The sequence below is a fragment of the Cherax quadricarinatus genome, chromosome 27 (genome assembly GCF_038502225.1).
Source record: "Cherax quadricarinatus isolate ZL_2023a chromosome 27, ASM3850222v1, whole genome shotgun sequence".
NCBI lineage: Eukaryota > Metazoa > Arthropoda > Malacostraca > Decapoda > Parastacidae > Cherax > Cherax quadricarinatus.
The window spans coordinates 22,944,872-22,964,955 of NC_091318.1; the positions used below are offsets into that span (position 1 = coordinate 22,944,872).

Sequence of the window (20,084 nt, forward strand, 5' to 3'; positions counted from 1 at the left end):
GTGAATAATCGCAGAAAGTTCGCAATTCAAAAGTATCTTGGGAATTGGAATAAATCTTATAGTTTTTCTGTGTTTCATAAGTTTCTTCATTGCTCCTAATGAATTAATCTGGATATTCTGTTTTGTAACTCTTGGAATAACTTAAAATTAATTTTTACGTAAAGATGTAATAGGGACTAATTGAAGAGACGATTATAATATATTGTTCAGGGAAAAGGAGGCGGATTATGAGAGCTTTGTCTAACTTACGTAAACAAATGTAAATCTTGTTATTCTTGTGCCTTTGAAAGTGTGAATCTTAGAAGAAATTATTAGATATTATATTGCTTCACTCGTCAATGCAAGAAACTTACGATCTTTATTCCGGCATGATAGAAACGAGGTTGTATTTCCCGGAATAACGCTATTGCAAACTGTTAATTGTAGTTGACTCAAAGATAAAATGATTTTCACTTGACCTGAAAGCCCACAAGAGACCTCTTCCATCCCGACAAACGGAAGAAAAGTCCCGGCCATTAGCATTCCAAGGGGATGAAGGTTTCGACTCGTAAACCTTCCCCACTCACTGATAAAACCCAACTTTCCTACATTTTTCAACAGAGGACAGAGTCACGGCTCATAAGCTCGCTGGATCCCCTCCTGGAGTGGGGCGGGTATCCCACCTTCAGCTGGAACAATGTGAACTGTCATTTGGCCGTGGGATTACTTGGTCACCTCCATTTCTGATGATCTTCCCTGGAAAGAACGTACACTTTCCTTTAATCATTTATCTGAAGCTGTTTCATGCCGGTTAATGGGAAAATTTAACAAATTTATCGTTTAGAACTGTCCCCGCTATTACCAGGTATATTTTCGGGAGCAGAAAAGATTTCATCATAAGTCTGAGTGTTCAATTAAGGGTTCATTTTTATGCAAGAAACCACTAGTTAATTTTTGTTTTGCAAAGTTCGCACGATATTCATGCTGAAAAGTCAGTTATAAAATTTGACATCCCCATAAGACAAGAATTATTCGAACTACGTCTTGTCGTAACTTTCACGGAAGAAACTCGGTTACTTTTAAAGTTTTGCTAATTCTCATATTGAATTAGGTGCGTCATCTGGCAGGTTTTCCTCGCGGCGTGTCTGCAGTCTTTAAATTGCTTTATTATCACAGGCAATACGAAGTGCTAAACTCCCACAAGGATTGGGAGGCTCGATCCTTCATCCGTTAACTTTGATCCGGCTCAGTCTAGTCAGGCTGGTGGTGATGGAACAAGCAATTTTCGACTCAATAAGGAGAATTAAGATATAATATCTGACTTCATCGAATATATAGTTATTTTTCCTGTGGCATTCCGTTACGCTGGAAAAAAAATCAGTGTTAAACTTGATAAAGTTACTGGGAATGGGAAAATATCTGGCCAAATAGCAAAATTCGCATCTTGATAAAAGTAATAGACGACCATGAGAATGTTTTCAGATTTCTCTTAATTAAGGTCATGATATAACGCGGGATAAAAAAAATAACTGAGAACTATCTTAAACAGACATACTCTAATTTACAGTCGGTTCAGATTTCCCTCTTATCTGACGTTCCCTTAATGACTGTCCTGCTGGCAAATCCCTCAGATACAATTCATTTCTCTTCACTTACATTAAAATGAAATGTTTACATAAAGTCATGGACGTAACAATGACAGAATAAACGTGATTAGTTGATTTATGAAGTTAAAAGGTTATCGACTGCACGATCGTCTCCAAGGCTGCACTTCACCTGTACATCAGGTTATGGAATTAAGACATACATAACTAATATGCAATATATTTGCTCACTGTATACCAGTAATATATTTCAAAATTTATTTCATTAACTTGAAAGCCATCTAACAACTGTTATCACTAATTTCAGAGTACCAAAATTCGGAAAATAATGAACGCAATTACAAAAGCGGCTGCACACTGCCTGCAGACTCCGGGAAGGATGACTTTTAAAAATATGCCTTTCATAGGACGTACGCCACCACACATCAGGCCCGACGGGTAATATTTTACCTTGTGTGTAACAATAACCATCCCTGGCCAATATGATTTTTATTTTTTATATATATTTTTGAAAAAAAAAAAATATCCACATCCATTTGTTTTTTGTAAACGGGATAATTATTTGAAGACGTAGGCAATTTTTTTTGTGCCATATTGCTATATTTACTTTCAGTTTTATACTGTATCAGGTAAATGACTTTTCTGGGCGGTTTCTATTAATTCCTCACTGGTATAGCAGAGGATCTTTTTTTGAGAATAAAATCCTCAAACTACCACAACGACAAAAACATAACACTTACAACTGTGGTGGTGGTGGGGGGGGGGAGTGGTGGTATTTTATTCGTCAGAAAAAAGGATGTTACCTAAAGCCGTATTATGACCCTCTAACTGGAACTTTTGGTCATATGACCGAGGCCTTCCACTGGCTTACTGGTCATCTTCACATTTTATTATGGTATTAACATTATTATTATTACTATTATAATAATATTATTATTCATTCCTGAAATTGTCCTTAAGAAAAATACCTGATAATTTTTTTTAAATTTTTTCTTCCAACTTTTCGCTTGTACTTTGCTCATAACCCGACATCGCCTCATCCAATAGGCTTCAAAATTTCAACATTAATGTACGGTAACGAGGACCAAATTCTTGGAAGCAATGGCATGTTCATGTGCCCTATGACTACACGAGCACATTCCCAGCATCCTGGAATGGCTTGTATAACTTCCTCAGCTGCAGAGATTGAAACGTTCAAGGTCATCCCCCCCCCAAAAAAAAAAATACGACGGCGGAAAGTGAAATTCGGATGTGCAGTTGTAGATTTGACGATTGTGTATAAAATAGTGTGACATTTATATTTCCATTAAGATAAATTTCAGTTTACCTCTTCTGAACGGCTACCATATTTAATGGATGATGTATCCTAGTGTCACGATAGTACCTATTAAGCTTCCTTTGTGATTATTAAAATGGTATACAATACTGATAGGTTATAAGACATGCAACAGTTAGGTATCTTTATTCCGAATAAAGACACCTAACTAGAAAATTTGTTCATGTATTAAAAATAGAAAAAAAAATAGAATCGTTGTAACTCGTGTCATAATTGTAGAATGACTTATTAGATCGGCTTCAAATTTTCAGAGATGGTGTATTTCCCTGTACACAAGATACGCGCTGCTATTGGCTGGCATAAGTCCAAATCTGCAATAACTAACGAATGTTTCTTCTGATTGGCTTCAAAGTATTACTGACGATGTTATTCCATAATAAGGATAACCCAGAAGTGTAGTCCACTTCGGTGCAAATTTGAAGTTTTACTGAAATAGTTAAAACCTTTGAAAAGTTGGAATTAGATCAGTAACTGAAGAAAGCAGTTTCCGATCGGCTTCAAACTTTTACCACTGGTAGGCTTAATTAAAACACAGTTTGTCACTCACGCTGAGCTTCGTAAATTTCAATTTACCAATTTTATTAAACAAATGATTTCCCATTTAATAACTAGTGAATGATTCGGATCGGACTCAGACCTTAAATGCTTTTTTTTATTTATTTAATGTTAATTTAGTACTGTGTGGTCACCAATTTGGGAGTTTTATCAAATTGTGGTATTCAAGACAATAAAAATATAAAAAAAAATCCTAGAAGATTGTCGAGAATTTGAAATAGAATTTAAATGTGAAAAGCAACCTTGCAAAAAAAAAAAAAAAAAAAAAAAAAAAAAAAAAAAAAAAAAAAAAAAAAAAAAACTGATTTATGCCGTTTTTAAGTTTAATGAAGGAGACTATTTTTCGAAACGTTTCAAGCAACATCTTCGTTTGCTTGATCACAGATTTATTACTGGAGAACGTCTTACTCGATCGGATTAAAAATTTCAACGCTCGTGTAATGTATCTGGGGTGAGATTCATGGGGACTATTTGCATACGTTGGTGCCCTATGCACAATGCAACACGGACCAGTCTCATATTTTTCTTGCCGTGTGATTATTGGCTATTTTGCCACTTTTACCCTTGAAATGTTATAATAAACTCGAAATAGTAAAATATTATTTTACCTTATTGCATCATATTTATTTTAATGGTGGTGAAGGGGACTCTTGATCCATGGAATTGGACTTATCTTCCCCATGAATCGAATATGATTGCCTCCCATTCTACAGGCGCTACGCGCCCCCTACGGGTTTAGCGCTTTCCTCTGGTTAAAAATATTCCATTAATCAAGGGAATTAATCTTCAATGGCTGATGCCATCGGATCGTTTCATGGCTTTAGGCTATGGACAAATTTTGTTGGATTCTGTGCAGTAACTAGAAAATGCATTTTCTGGTCATCTTTAACTGCATTATCAACTTATGCCGCACTCTACACTATTCCAGTCGCGTGCATCGAGGCACAGGAGATTGGGATTATGGAAGACGGGGATACCTTTCTCCAGTCGCGCAGCGACCGAAGTACATTACTTTTTTTTAGGTAGTAGGCTGGTATCCCATTCGATGTTACCGTCGTCATAGAGGGCAAAAAATAATTGCCTGTTGAACGTTACACACTACGGCTTTTCCATTCTGTTTAATCAACATCTAAGATGACATGAAAATATTAGATGTTTCAGCTAAAATTTGGTACATATTTATCTTTACCTTCCATTGTTTTTATTAATAGTTCTTTATAAGATAATATTTGCTTTACAATCCCTTTGAAATAGGTTTGAATCCTTACCCCTCTTATATGTAAGTGGGAAAATAGGGCAAATAAAATTAAGCACACAACAGTATCACCGCTGAACCTCAGCACCGCCACCTCAGCACAGCCACCTCAGCACAGCCACCTCAGCACCGCCACCTCAGCACCGCCACCTCAGCACCGCCACCTCAGCTCCAGTTTACACGTGTTTAAGCCAATTACTGGGGAGGCGTAAAAGAGAGAGATTCATCACGCTCAGAGAGATGAATGTGTCGACATTTTCCCAGCGACAAAAGATAAATTCGGCCGTGATGTACGACAAGCTGGAGCGCATTTATCGACAAGTTGGGACACCTTTATCGACAAGCTGGAGCACATTTACCGCCAAGCTGGAACACGTTCAATGACAAGTTGAAACTCCTTTATCGACAAGCTCGAACGCTTTCATCGTCAAGCTAGAACAGCAACATCAGGCTGGAATGCCTTCATAGGCAAACTGGAACGCCTTCACTGGTAAGCTGGAACGCCTTCATTCGCTAGCTGGAGCGCCTTCACTAGTAGCTTAAACGCCTTCACCGACAAACTGAAAAGCTTTTAACAAACTATAACGTCTTCACTGGCAAGCTGGAAAGCCTTCACTGGCAAGCTGGAAAGCCTTTACTGGCAAGCTGGAAAGCCTTCACTGGCAAGCTGGAAAGCCTTCACTGGCAAGCTGGAACGCCTCCACTGGCAAGCTGGAACGCCTCCACTGGCAAGCTGGAACGCCTCCACTGGCAAGCTGGAACGCCTTCACTGGCAAGCTGGAACGCCTTCACTGGCAAGCTGGAACGCCTTCACTGGCAAGCTGGAACGCCTTCACTGGCAAGCTGGAACGCCTTCACTGGCAAGCTGGAATGTATACACTGGCAAACTGGAACGCCTTCAACGACAAACTGAAATGCCTTTAACGACAAGTTGAAACGCCTTCAAGTTATTAAAGCCTTCCAAATTTGAATGCCTTCAGCAAACTAATACCTTTAACGGCAAGCTGAAGCGCCTTTAACTCCATATGGAGCAAATTTAAGCAATATTTTGTTGTGTCTTCTTATTTCTCATTTTGCACTGGAAAAAAACAGATTAAACTATTGTTTTACATACACAAAACACTAGAAACCATATAGATAACTCAGTGCAAGGAGTGGAGGTGATCTTCTGTCCGCTAACAGAGGGAAAAAAATCGTAATGACTTCGAGCCGACGAATATGATTTTTTAATTTTCCACTAATAACCACAGTGTGGGGAAAAAGCATTAGCAGCCTCAGTTAATGAGTTGCATTTTCTTTACATGTCCATCGTTGACTATGAAATGATTTGTCATTAAGAATAATTTGCAAGATTATCATAATGAAATTGTAGTCACATTGGGAAGCTTCTATCACTGATGAGGTGGGCAGGAAATTAGCTTTTTTTTAATTAGGTCGCAAGAAACTGAAAAATACGTAGGCATTATCAGGTGCCTTATTAGTTTTAAAGAAGACCTATAGAGGACCAGAACCGAGTTATGGTGGACAAGAACCGTGTTTTAGAAGAAAAGAACCATGCTATAGAGCACTAGAGCCCTGTTATGGAAGATCAGAGCCCTGTTATGATATACCGGAATCATATCATCTTATGACTTACAAGATGGCTGTAAGGAACCAAGAGTTCTTGAAGATCAACAAGAACACTTGTTAAGAAATATATCTTTATCACCCTTGCTATCACTACACCGACATCTTACCAACGCAGCATCACTCCCTGTGTCTCCGACAATAAAACTCGCCAACACTGCGTCATTATCTCACATGATAACACTCGCCAACACTGCGTCATTATCTCACATGATAACACTCGCCAACACTGCATCACTATCTCCCACAGAATCCTCAGCTCCAGGATGGCACTCACAGCACAGCATCTAAGATACCACTCGCCAACACAACATCCATCTCCGTATCACCATTACCCCAAGATTATAACACATAAGCAGAAGTAAATGATATCTGAAGATGCAGACCTGGGATGTTTGAACACGTTTCATGAGTATCATTGAATAGCTTAAAACGTTCTGCTCTCTCTTAGCATTCCAATACCACTCCAATATCGCCCCATAAAGGTTGAATTAGGCCAGAAGCGACTTGGGAAATCTGCAGGAATCGCAGTACTAGGCACCAGCCCATGGTTTAACTGGTTGCTCGAGGATTAAATGCTGCCGGAATACTGAGGCTGGCACGATACTGAGTCGTAGTGGAATTTCCTTCGGGCGAGGGATTGGGAGATATTAGCTCCGGCGTGGACTGCAGGGCAGGGAAGGGTTAATATGATCTTCAGTAGGGACTTCTGAGAGATTATCTAATATGAGCTGCATTACGAGGCAACCAGCTTTGGTGATGGAGAAAGGGTCAGTAAGGGAGACTGTGTAGTGCCGGCCTCCACCACTGTTGGTGCCACTGTTGCTCACACTTGGTGCCACTGTTGCTCACACTTGGTGATGGCAAATACCATTACTCCTGATTGCAGAAGTGCCACGACTCCTTGTGGTAACAATGCCACCATACCTGCCCATGAGCACCATCATTTTTAGTCGTGAAGTGATACTAAAACATCCCCTTCCACGGCCCGTATGAGGTTATGGAAGGGAATAGATAACTTTGAAAACCAATACATTTTGATTATTTCAAGCCTTAGCCTCGATGACCAGTTCATCGACGACTTCATTTCCTTGCCTTTAGAAGCCTTCTGAACTTTCCCCCATATCCTTGACAAAGAGCGTCCGACCATTACCAGTAATGCTTCCTCATTAACACTGGCTACATAGCAGCCAGGGCACTTCCAGCTCGGATTCTCCTGGAAACAAGAGTACGATTATATCCAGAAAGAGAGGGTAGCCGAGTAGCTCCATTAGCATCTAGCTCACAGTGATCATTGGGGGCGATTTAAATCTCCAGTAATGTTTCCTTGTGTTGTGTGTGCTGGTGGTTGACTTGGCAGCAGAGCTTTAGATTAGTGGAACAAACTTTATGATGTTATTTAAACCAGCACTGTGTGTAGTTTTAAAAGTGGAAAGTACACGAGTAGGAATGGGTGTAGGGGAGTTGGACCCGCTTGACGAGCCAGTAGGCCTACTGAGGTGCTTTTCTATTTCTAATTCTACTTCACACAAGTCGTTATCTTCACACGTTTGTTTTTGTGGCATTTCCGCATCTATCACTGCCAATATATCTCGCTGATCTTACTGTTTACCCATATTTCACGCTGCTTTTATCGTCTCTCAATGTCTTTCACTGTCCCTACGATTTTCCCATAATTCTCACTCCTCTTATTGTATCCCTACATATCTCAAAGCTTTTATAGTCGCCCCACATGTCAGGTCACTGTCTCTTCACATCTCACACAACTTCTGCGCTCATCTCTCATCTTCACATTCTTCCTGGGTTTTCTTACCAAACACTGCAAATATTCTGTTTTCTTTTTTTCTCTCTAGCTCGTGATTTGATAAAGATCCAGGAGAGAGAGAGAGAGAGAGAGAGAGAGAGAGAGAGAGAGAGAGAGAGAGAGAGAGAGAGAGAGAGAGAGAGAGAGAGCACTATAAAAATTTCTGCTTTGCTATGTTAATTTTAACCGTTCGACGTTAAAGGAGTTTCTTACTCGCCCCCAGAGTTAACATTAATCATAATATTAATGCCAGAGGTAAGTATGTGACCTTAGCATTGATGCAGACGAAGGCTCACTCATTGAATAATAGATGACCTCAGCCTTGGCTCCCTCGTGCCAGCAAGTCACTTGCCAGATGTCGACCTGTCACGATACTAATTGGTTCTTGATTAAACGGATCCACAGTATGTTGCTCCCGTGTTACTGCCAAACCCTAAATGCCCAGTGAGTGAATATGCGTGCGTGCGTGTGTGTGTGTGTGTGTGTGTGTGTGTGTGTGTGTGTGTGTGTGTGTGTGTGTGTGTGTGTGTGTGTGTGTGTGTGTGTGTGTGTGTGTGTGTGTGTGTGTGTGTGTGTACCTATTTGTGATTGCAGGGGTTGCTTCACAGCTTCTGGCCCCGAAAATATTATTGCTCTCGCCAGGGCTCGAACCTGGGACCTTCTGCGTGTAAAGCAGACGTGATAACCACTACACTACGAGAGCGTAGTTACGGAGAGTAAGAGTGTGATTGTGAGTGTGGGGGGTAACAGTAACAACAATCACCACAACACTGGCGTTCGTGTGAGGTATTGGTAATATCTCAGAGATTGAGAGGCAGCGGGCCCAGTCAGATACTGTAATTGTCATGGTCCTTGTATGTATTAGAGTCTTATTTACATATAGAGTGGTTCCCAGTCACGGGCCCAGACGCCGACCACCAGGAAAAAAAATGAACAAAGGCCAATATGTCGGTGGCAAAGTATTACTGCTACACGAGGCCACTGGGGTAATTTTTGTGTGATTTTTTGAGTTCTTAATGTTGCTTTTTTTGTTTTTGTTCCCATTTTGTGGTCGTGTGTTGTTTGTTTTTCTTGCTTTTGGTTTTCCTCATTTTAATATTCATGAGGAAACGCTAAATCCGTAGTGATTATGCAGCAACTGGGAACTGGCAGGGGATCAGGTTTGATCCAATGAGAGGTTAGCTTGTAACTGATCAAGAACACTTCACCAGCATCAAAATACCTTTTTAAAAGCTTATTATAAATCCTGTTCTTTGATCCAAGGAACCGAACCTAACATTCCCTTCCTTGGACGGAACCAAGCTGTCGCCCATTCTACCAGACGCTTTGTAACCCTTACGGATTTAGGGCTCCCTCAAATGAGTACAATAATGTTGGGTGTAAATGAAACAGTCTTCCATGTAAGGTCATTGAAGTGAATAACTGGGTTACCTTATAAATGGGTTAGGGAAAATTATTATAATCATAACTATGCGCTGCAAGTTTAGGGAATATATTTGAGTGAAAATGGTGTAGAAAAGATTTGCCTTGCATGGGGTAGTATGCCTACTGAATTATTTCTCTATTATCATCTGCTAAGATCTTCTAAATAATGAGATCGTGAGCCTAGCGTAGGCAGGCGATGCTATGCACTGAAACTAAATCTATGTAGTTGGGCCACTGTGGAATGTAAGGAGAGACAAACATCACGATTCAAATTACTTTTAATGATCAAAGGTCAGAGCTTACTGGCATCAATAGTATTTTTAATAATACCGTCTAAAGTCAAACCATTCTTCTAATGTGTCAGTGTTACAGGTTAGATGTATCTTAGCTAGATATCTGAAATCTGCCTCCTAATGCATTCACAAATAACATGAAGCTTAAAGAATAAACCTTAGACACGGTTTCGGCCACGTTTAATGCTGGTAATAGTACTGAACGGACTTAAATGTGGACTGAAGTTTCATCTCCGAACTGTGGATTAGTAGATTTTTGCCTCCATCCAGGGTTTTATGTAAATTATATTCTCTGCCTGAATGTATATGAACTAATCAAGTTGTAATATCGAAAATGCTGCTAAATGAAAAAAAAAAACAAACATTGGAAATTAGGTTCTGGGACACAGGAATGTTCCATCCACTGATCTCATCCTCAAATTCACGTGTAAGACAATGCTAATGAGGAATTATCATACGCGTTGAATAAATTTTGAGAAAGCCACCGCACTGAGGCTTCTCAGCGTCCTTCAGGATAACTTGAAGTTGGTATCAACTTTTTCTGTAGCCCTAATTAAAACTTCCAATACTATGTTTACAGTTTTCCATTTTGGTACCGTCAGTTACCGACTACACTGTGTGTTCTCACCAACTTATTTCATGGTAACGTTGGCCATGTAAAAAGCGAAATAAACACCAGAACTAAATGTTGGTTTTGTGGTTTTGCTTGGATTTAACTTTTACTTAGTGGGTTTTTTTTTACTTAGTGGTCATTTGTAAAATATTTCTACATATATTTACTTTGTTCCAATTTAAAAAGAAAATTGGCCAATTAATGCAAACCTAACTTAAACAGCGCATTCCTTCAGTAAGGAACGTAAACATCAAAAATGCCTGACTTTCAGGAAGGTGAGGACACTCTTGGTATGCTTCATAGGGAGAAGAGGAAATTTCCTGCGAGAATTCTGGCAGAGATCTCCAGAAACGGCGTCTCTGACCACACTGGCAAGATATTTTTCTGAGAGATCAGCCAAGAGGAGAAGCTAATGGTAATGCAGCCTGGCTGGATCACAAAAATTCTCAAAAAATGCAGAAGGGACTCTTGGGGATTTTGCCGGAGAGTTAAGGAGAGACAGGAGTCATAAGGGAAAGGGGGAAGAAATGTGGCCAGGAATTCAGGACGAGGTGCTGAAATAACCAAAAAATCAGGCAGAGGTAAGAATATAAATAATTGATCAGGGAAAGGTAAGGATGAGGCCGGACAGTCAATGAGAGGTAACAATATGGGCAGGGAATCAGGGAGGAATAAATATGTTGCCAAAGAGTCGGACAGTATGCAATAAATATAAAATCTTTATGCAAACACTGACACACGAGCTGCCAACTTTTGGATTTTGGGTGATGACACTCTGGTGAGCACAACAGAATTCTTGCTAGAGAGTTATTCGAGAGCGAAGAGAGAATTTAGCCCTTCAGCTGTACCACTTGAAAGGTAAACAAATGTCTACTGGCTCACACACCATTAAGCAAGTCACAGTTGCTCCGCAAGGAGTGCAAACCCTCAATGCCACTAATTGCATGTTCTTTTATTCTTTCTCTGGACCTAATACTATTGCTAAGATAATGGAAAAAACTTCTTTCAAAAAAATGGAAACTAGGTTAAGGAACATTAATGCCCATGATGCCTTTTCTCTCTCCTCACCAGAAATCTATCCATCCCTAAGCGAGCTTTTTATGATGCTTGCCATCCTTGGCCTGTTCCAGAGACTACAGCATCCTTCTAATATGAACGTTAAAAGTTAAGTCCTAAATGAACGATTCGCAGCGAGTGCAGGCTAAAATTTCAGCTAGAATGCCTTGCCGGCCTTTTTATTCTCTTCCAGCAGATCTAACGAATTAAAGGAAATTCTACCAGAATAATGTCGTGCCGAATAGGTAAAACTGGTCAATTAGCAAGAACGCTTTAAAATTAAGCCCTTTCTAAAAAAAATTCCTTGTACATTTAAAGACATACATTTTTCATTTATGTTAATGTAAAAATTAATAATTTTGTACCAGAAGAATCTTAGAAAACTTATCTAACCTTATAATAAGCGAAATTTAATTTAGCCTAATTCAGCTAAATATATTTTAGAAAAGTTTACAATAATTTAATAATAAACAAACACAATGAAATATATTATTTTCGTTAGGTTCAGAATGATTTTTGCGAAATTATTGCATTCACAAATTTTCGCTTGTCTTATTCGGCAAGAAGATTTTATTACAATCAAAAAGAAGCGCTAACCCACAAGGGATTCGAAAAGACGAGCGTTCCTGTTCCTATTTAAGCTCAGATCGCAAGTTTGGCACGACATTATATATATATATATATATATATATATATATATATATATATATATATATATATATATATATATATATATATATATATATATATATATATATATATATATATATATATATATATAATGTCGTGCCAAGGCAGGGTGGCCCGAAAAAGAAAAACTTTCACCATCATTCACTCCATCACTGTCTTGCCAGAAGGGTGCTTTACACTACAGTTTTTAAACTGCAACATTAACACCCCTCCTTCAGAGTGCAGGCACTGTACTTCCCATCTCCAGGACTCAAGTCCGGCCTGCCGGTTTCCCTGAATCCCTTCATAAATGTTACTTTGCTCACACTCCAACAGCACGTCAAGTATTAAAAACCATTTGTCTCCATTCACTCCTATCAAACACGCTCACGCATGCCTGCTGGAAGTCCAAGCCCCTCGCACACAAAACCTCCTTTACCCCCTCCCTCCAACCCTTCCTAGGCCGACCCCTACCCCGCCTTCCTTCCACTACAGACTGATACACTCTTGAAGTCATTCTGTTTCGCTCCATTCTCTCTACATGTCCGAACCACCTCAACAACCCTTCCTCAGCCCTCTGGACAACAGTTTTGGTAATCCCGCACCTCCTCCTAACTTCCAAACTACGAATTCTCTGCATTATATTCACACCACACATTGCCCTCAGACATGACATCTCCACTGCCTCCAGCCTTCTCCTCGCTGCAACATTCATCACCCACGCTTCACACCCATATAAGAGCGTTGGTAAAACTATACTCTCATACATTCCCCTCTTTGCCTCCAAGGACAAAGTTCTTTGTCTCCACAGACTCCTAAGTGCACCACTCACTCTTTTTCCCTCATCAATTCTATGATTCACCTCATCTTTCATAGACCCATCCGCTGACACGTCCACTCCCAAATATCTGAATACGTTCACCTCCTCCATACTCTCTCCCTCCAATCTGATATTCAATCTTTCATCACCTAATCTTTTTGTTATCCTCATAACCTTACTCTTTCCTGTATTCACCTTTAATTTTCTTCTTTTGCACACCCTACCAAATTCATCCACCAATCTCTGCAACTTCTCTTCAGAATCTCCCAAGAGCACAGTGTCATCAGCAAAGAGCAGCTGTGACAACTCCCACTTTGTGTGTGATTCTTTATCTTTTAACTCCACGCCTCTTGCCAAGACCCTCGCATTTACTTCTCTTACAACCCCATCTATAAATATATTAAACAACCACGGTGACATCACACATCCTTGTCTAAGGCCTACTTTTACTGGGAAAAAATTTCCCTCTTTCCTACATACTCTAACTTGAGCCTCACTATCCTCGTAAAAACTCTTCACTGCTTTCAGTAACCTACCTCCTACACCATACACTTGCAACATCTGCCACATTGCCCCCCTATCCACCCTGTCATACGCCTTTTCCAAATCCATAAATGCCACAAAGACCTCTTTAGCCTTATCTAAATACTGTTCACTTATATGTTTCACTGTAAACACCTGGTCCACACACCCCCTACCTTTCCTAAAGCCTCCTTGTTCATCTGCTATCCTATTCTCCGTCTTACTCTTAATTCTTTCAATTATAACTCTACCATACACTTTACCAGGTACACTCAACAGACTTATCCCCCTATAATTTTTGCACTCTCTTTTATCCCCTTTGCCTTTATACAAAGGAACTATGCATGCTCTCTGCCAATCCCTAGGTACCTTACCCTCTTCCATACATTTATTAAATAATTGCACCAACCACTCCAAAACTATATCCCCACCTGCTTTTAACATTTCTATCTTTATCCCATCAATCCCGGCTGCCTTACCCCCTTTCATTTTACCTACTGCCTCACGAACTTCCCCCACACTCACAACTGGCTCTTCCTCACTCCTACAAGATGTTATTCCTCCTTGCCCTATACACGAAATCACAGCTTCCCTATCTTCATCAACATTTAACAATTCCTCAAAATATTCCTTCCATCTTCCCAATACCTCTAACTCTCCATTTAATAACTCTCCTCTCCTATTTTTAACTGACAAATCCATTTGTTCTCTAGGCTTTCTTAACTTGTTAATCTCACTCCAAAACTTTTTCTTATTTTCAACAAAATTTGTTGATAACATCTCACCCACTCTCTCATTTGCTCTCTTTTTACATTGCTTCACCACTCTCTTAACTTCTCTCTTTTTCTCCATATACTCTTCCCTCCTTGCATCACTTCTACTTTGTAAAAACTTCTCATATGCTAACTTTTTCTCCCTTACTACTCTCTTTACATCATCATTCCACCAATCGCTCCTCTTCCCTCCTGCACCCACTTTCCTGTAACCACAAACTTCTGCTGAACACTCTAACACTACATTTTTAAACCTACCCCATACCTCTTCGACCCCATTGCCTATGCTCTCATTACCCCATCTATCCTCCAATAGCTGTTTATATCTTACCCTAACTGCCTCCTCTTTTAGTTTATAAACCTTCACCTCTCTCTTCCCTGATGCTTCTATTCTCCTTGTATCCCATCTACCTTTTACTCTCAGTGTAGCTACAACTAGAAAGTGATCTGATATATCTGTGGCCCCTCTATAAACATGTACATCCTGAAGTCTACTCAACAGTCTTTTATCTACCAATACATAATCCAACAAACTACTGTCATTTCGCCCTACATCATATCGTGTATACTTATTTATCCTCTTTTTCATAAAATATGTATTACCTATAACTAAACCCCTTTCTATACAAAGTTCAATCAAAGGGCTCCCATTATCATTTACACCTGGCACCCCAAACTTACCTACCACACCCTCTCTAAAAGTTTCTCCTACTTTAGCATTCAAGTCCCCTACCACAATTACTCTCTCACTTGGTTCAAAGGCTCCTATACATTCACTTAACATCTCCCAAAATCTCTCTCTCTCCTCTGCATTCCTCTCTTCTCCAGGTGCATACACGCTTATTATGACCCACTTCTCGCATCCAACCTTTACTTTAATCCACATAATTCTTGAATTTACACATTCATATTCTCTTTTCTCCTTCCATAACTGATCATTTAACATTACTGCTACCCCTTCCTTTGCTCTAACTCTCTCAGATACTCCAGATTTAATCCCATTTATTTCCCCCCACTGAAACTCTCCTACCCCCTTCAGCTTTGTTTCGCTTAGGGCCAGGACATCCAACTTCTTTTCATTCATAACATCAGCAATCATCTGTTTCTTGTCATCCGCACTACATCCACGCACATTTAAGCAACCCAGTTTTATATATATATATATATATATATATCTATATATATATATATATATATACGCATGCAATTTTAGAGGGGGGGGGGTGAATGACACCGGTTATGCTACAGGCTCCAATAAAACAAGACCAACTGAAACCCTGGTTCACAATCTAGTTAGGACAGTCCCATCGTGGAAAAGGCTGCTGGGCTGTGCTAGAGGATGCAAGCATAGAAAGAGTGTGAATTTGCGTTATAGGCGAGTGCACTTAATTCAGGTGATTTTCTTTTAATAGCTTCTACCTTTGCACATAGCACAGGTCTTGTTTCACAGACCCTTATACTTGCCGTGACTCTCTGCCTTGCTCCTTGTTTTGTTCTTAACTGTCTAGTGGCGACGCCTCTTTGCTGGTCGCTACTAGGCCCACACTCTCCCGGCTAAAAGATACTTGTTATACCTCTTCTTAAAGCTGTGTATGGCTGAATAAATATTTTCTAACATCCCTATGGCTCATCTTAGTTTTCTACTTCCGGTTGTGCCTTTATGTTCCTATTTTGCATCTCTAAAACATTCTGATCTTGTTCACCTTGTCATTTCCTCTCAGTATTTTGTACATCGCTATCATGTCTCCCCTAATCCTCCTAGTCCTCATCAGGCTGAGTTTCCTTAACCTCTCCTCAAAGAACATATCCCTTTGCTCCGAGACTAATTTTGTTGCAAACCTCTGCACTTTCTCCAGTTTCTTTATGTGCTTGACCAAGTGTGCATTCCATGCTGGTGTTGTGTACTCCAATATGGGCCTAACGTACACGGTGTATAGAGTCGTGATTGACTCCTTAGATGCCGAAACGCTATTTATAGATTTGCCAGATGCGCATTTTCTATAAGGGTTATTTGACTGATGTATGCCTCTGGGAATATGTTCGATATGAAACTCACCCCAAAGGTCCATCTCCTTAAGCGAGATTTGCAGCCTTTGCCCTTCGAGCAGCGGTCTTTTTTGTCCTTACCAAAGCTTCATAACTTTGCACATGGTTGGGATTAAACTCCATAAGCCTGCCTGCAGACCAGCCTGCATCCTGTCCAGATCCGTTTGTAGCCTTTCTTGGTTCTTGTTCGCCATGTATTCTTCTCATACGTTTCACGTTGTCTGTAAACAGGGATACCTCTGACTTTATCCCTTCTGTCATGTCATTCACGTAAACCAGAAGCAGGTGCGCACTGGTCCTACGACTGATTATTGTGGAATCCCATTTGTTACATGCGCCCATTCCTACACTTCATTGATCATCATCTTTATCCTTCTTGTCAGGTATTCCCTGATCCAGTATAGTGCTTTTCCTGTTATTCCTGCCTGCTCCTCTAGCTATCGTACCAGTCTTGTGCGATACTGTGTCAAAGGCCTTACACTTCAAGAAAATACTATGTGAACATAACTCTTTCTCCTGTCTTACTTTTGTTACCTTGTCGTACAACCCCAGAAAGTTAATAACCTCTGATTCTCCATCCCTCGTATATGTGTGTGTACTCACCTAATTGTGATTGCAAGAGTATAGTTATAGCTCCTGGTGTGTGTGTGTGTGTGTGTGTGTGTGTGTGTGTGTGTGTGTGTGTGTGTGTGTGTGTGTGTGTGTGTGTGTGTGTGTGTGTGTGTACTCACCTAATTGTGGTTGCAGGGGTCGATTCATAGCTCCTGGTGTGTGTGTGTGTGTGTGTGTGTGTGTGTGTGTGTGTGTGTACTCACCTAATTGTGGTTGCAGGGGTCGATTCATAGCTCCTGGTGTGTGTGTGTGTGTATGTGTGTATGTGTGTATGTGTGTGTGTGTGTACCCATCTCCATCCTGTTCGTTTCCTAAGTGCACAAGGTAGAGTATAAACCTTCCCAACGCATGGAAAAAAGTATCACTGGCCCTCTACAAAACGGGAAATGGAACGAATTTTGTTTCCTGTGCTATGAGAAATCCTGAGAGCCATTATCTTCCATTTTCTCTGACACAGGAACACAGTAATACACACACACAGCTGGGTGCATTTGCTTAATTTTTCCAAGTATTTTTTCCAAAATATTTTATATTTACTGCGATGGAATAAATATAAATATTTTTTTTTAGAACAAAATGAGGCCCTTTGTTCTGAAATATTAAATAAATGAGATAAAAAGATGACACTTTTTTTAAGCAGTTCTCATCCATAAATTATATTATACTAATTATATTATCGTAAAGGTTACGTAGCGCCTGGGGAATGGGAAGCAATATCTGTTACAAGTAAGAGAAAGGTGGCTCCACTTCACTGAATCGTGATTCATTCTCCAGCATCAAGCGTTGAAGTGCTGAGCCACAGAGCGAATGATTATTGTTGTTACTGAGATTTTATATCTCTGAGACAACGGTTCAGCTCATGTGGACTCTAGGTCCTGTTTAATGTGGCCAGTTGTTGAAATCACTTACCATTAACATTTACCACCACCTCCACCTGGTTGGGGTTATGGACCGGGCCTCGGAGGCGTTGACCCCTTAAACACCCTCCAGGTACACCTCATACTCATTCCCTTTCATGAATCTTTATCGCTCTTACGAATAATACCACATTCAGCCATCACAACTCCCTCACACCCCACTCCAATTACGAATAACCAGCTCCTCCCCTCAATCTTCGTCAGAACCTACATGGATCTCAAAACCGTGCTAATATCTAAAATCGCAAAGTTCGCACGTGGCACGAAATTAGGACAACACATCGCATCTGCGGCAGAGTTTAAATGTATTCACAGGAATTTGAATAAGTTGACGCAGTAGTCACGGAAGTGGAAAATTAACTTCAACGTTAAGAAATGCTGAATTTTGGGTATACAGCGGTAAACATGAAAATCAATATCTTTATTTCAGTATGGAAAAATATGGGATTAAAAAAAATACAAGACAGTATCATGCGATAAGTGAAGCCTTCAGGCTGGAGTCCACTACACACGGCCTTCCGGCTGGAGTACAAGAGCCCCGGTCTTGTTAAAGAACGCTTAATAATCACGATTACAAAGGGCTGAAAATCCACTAGCCGAAATAACCGAACCTTGCAGTCGTCAATTATAATAACTATGTACGCGTATCTTAGTCGAGTGATGAACAGTTTACTATTATATTCCAGGGAAGCTCTTAACCCAAACAATATAGTGTATTGTGAGTGGGAAGTACTCAGGATTGACCTGAAGGAAAAAAAGGAAGCCCCACTTCATCATATTAAGAACCCTTTATCGGAATCAAGATACCCTTCACCCTTGATATAGTTTTCAGTTAGAAATTTGTGCAATACTCAAAAAAAAAAAAAAAAAAAAAAAAAAAAAAAAAAAAAAATTATTGCCACTAATGTCATAGCTAAAATTCACCATAATATTGTGCACACTTTTGGTAACCAAATTAGATACGAAAAGAGAAACTGGAGAGGACAGAGGTGAGGATGAACTGGAGAAGGAATATGAGACCTAACTGAGAGAACACAAAATCAAAAAAGATCTTACCATCGTTAAAAGTAAACAACTATGGTGCCAATACTCAATTTATTCTTCTCTGGGAAACAGATCAATGTATTTAATTTTAACTTTTATTTCTTCTAATTGTGTTAGCTACGCCAAAAGTAAACTATTTGAAGACTACGGCAATTTGATAGCCTATGCGGAGAGGGAGAGTGAGAGTGGGTGGGTGAACGAGTGGGGGAACTAGTGGGTGAGTGGTGACGTTCGTACGAAGTGTTACGTTCGTTTTCTAATTTTCTCCACGACTGGTCGAACATTGTCGTCATCTATGTTAAATATCAAGTATTACCAACGGTTTCTTTCAATCAAGGAATGTGTTGACAGAAATGAACTGAGGAAGATATTTGCTTTGCGCATCTTGGAGAAAATTTTGAAATAATTATTTTTTGTTTCTCAAGAAACTAAACTAGATATTATAATATATACACACACACACACAATATTATATATATATATATATATATATATATATATATATATATATATATATATATATATATATATATATATACAGTGGTCCCCCGTTTTTCGTAGGTCCCGGCAATCGTGAAATTAGCCAATCATAGGGGCATTTTCGAATAAACATGGACTCGCTTTTCATAGGTTGACTCGCGAGTCGTACTTCGTCCGGGACGCGTACCCACGGCGTGAGCCAGGGCGGCAGCCAGTCTGGCATTGTTTACCAGTGAGCGAAGGTCCCCTCACGTGCTCCAGCGAAATATTTCATAATATTCCATTTATTTTAGTGCTTGCAAGTACTAAATAAGCTACCATGGCTCCAAAGAAAGCTAGTGCCAAGCCTGTGGTAAAGAAGGTGGGAAATACGACTGAATTTAAGAAAACCATCATTGAACAATATGAAAGTGGTACAAGTGTGGCCGAACTGTCCAGGATGTATAAGAAACCCTACACAACCTTATGTTCCGTAGTGGCCAAGAAAAAGGAAATAAAGGATGCTGTTGTTGCAAAGGGAGTAACTATGCGGACAAAAATGAGATCACCAGTACGGGAAGAGGTTGAGAAGTTATTACTGGTGTGGACAAATGAGAAACAATTAGCAGGAGATACTCTTATGACTTCGATTATTTGTGAAAAGGCTGGGCCGTTG

General features: G+C 39.9%; 1 non-coding gene across 1 annotated transcript; it reads right to left on the bottom strand.

Annotated features, from left to right (window-relative positions):
- Positions 1-8,789: 8,789 nt before the first annotated feature.
- TRNAV-UAC (transfer RNA valine (anticodon UAC)) lies at positions 8,790-8,862 on the bottom strand. The gene has a single exon. It is a non-coding gene; the product is annotated as a tRNA-Val (tRNA).
- Between the last annotated feature and the right edge of the window lie 11,222 nt (positions 8,863-20,084).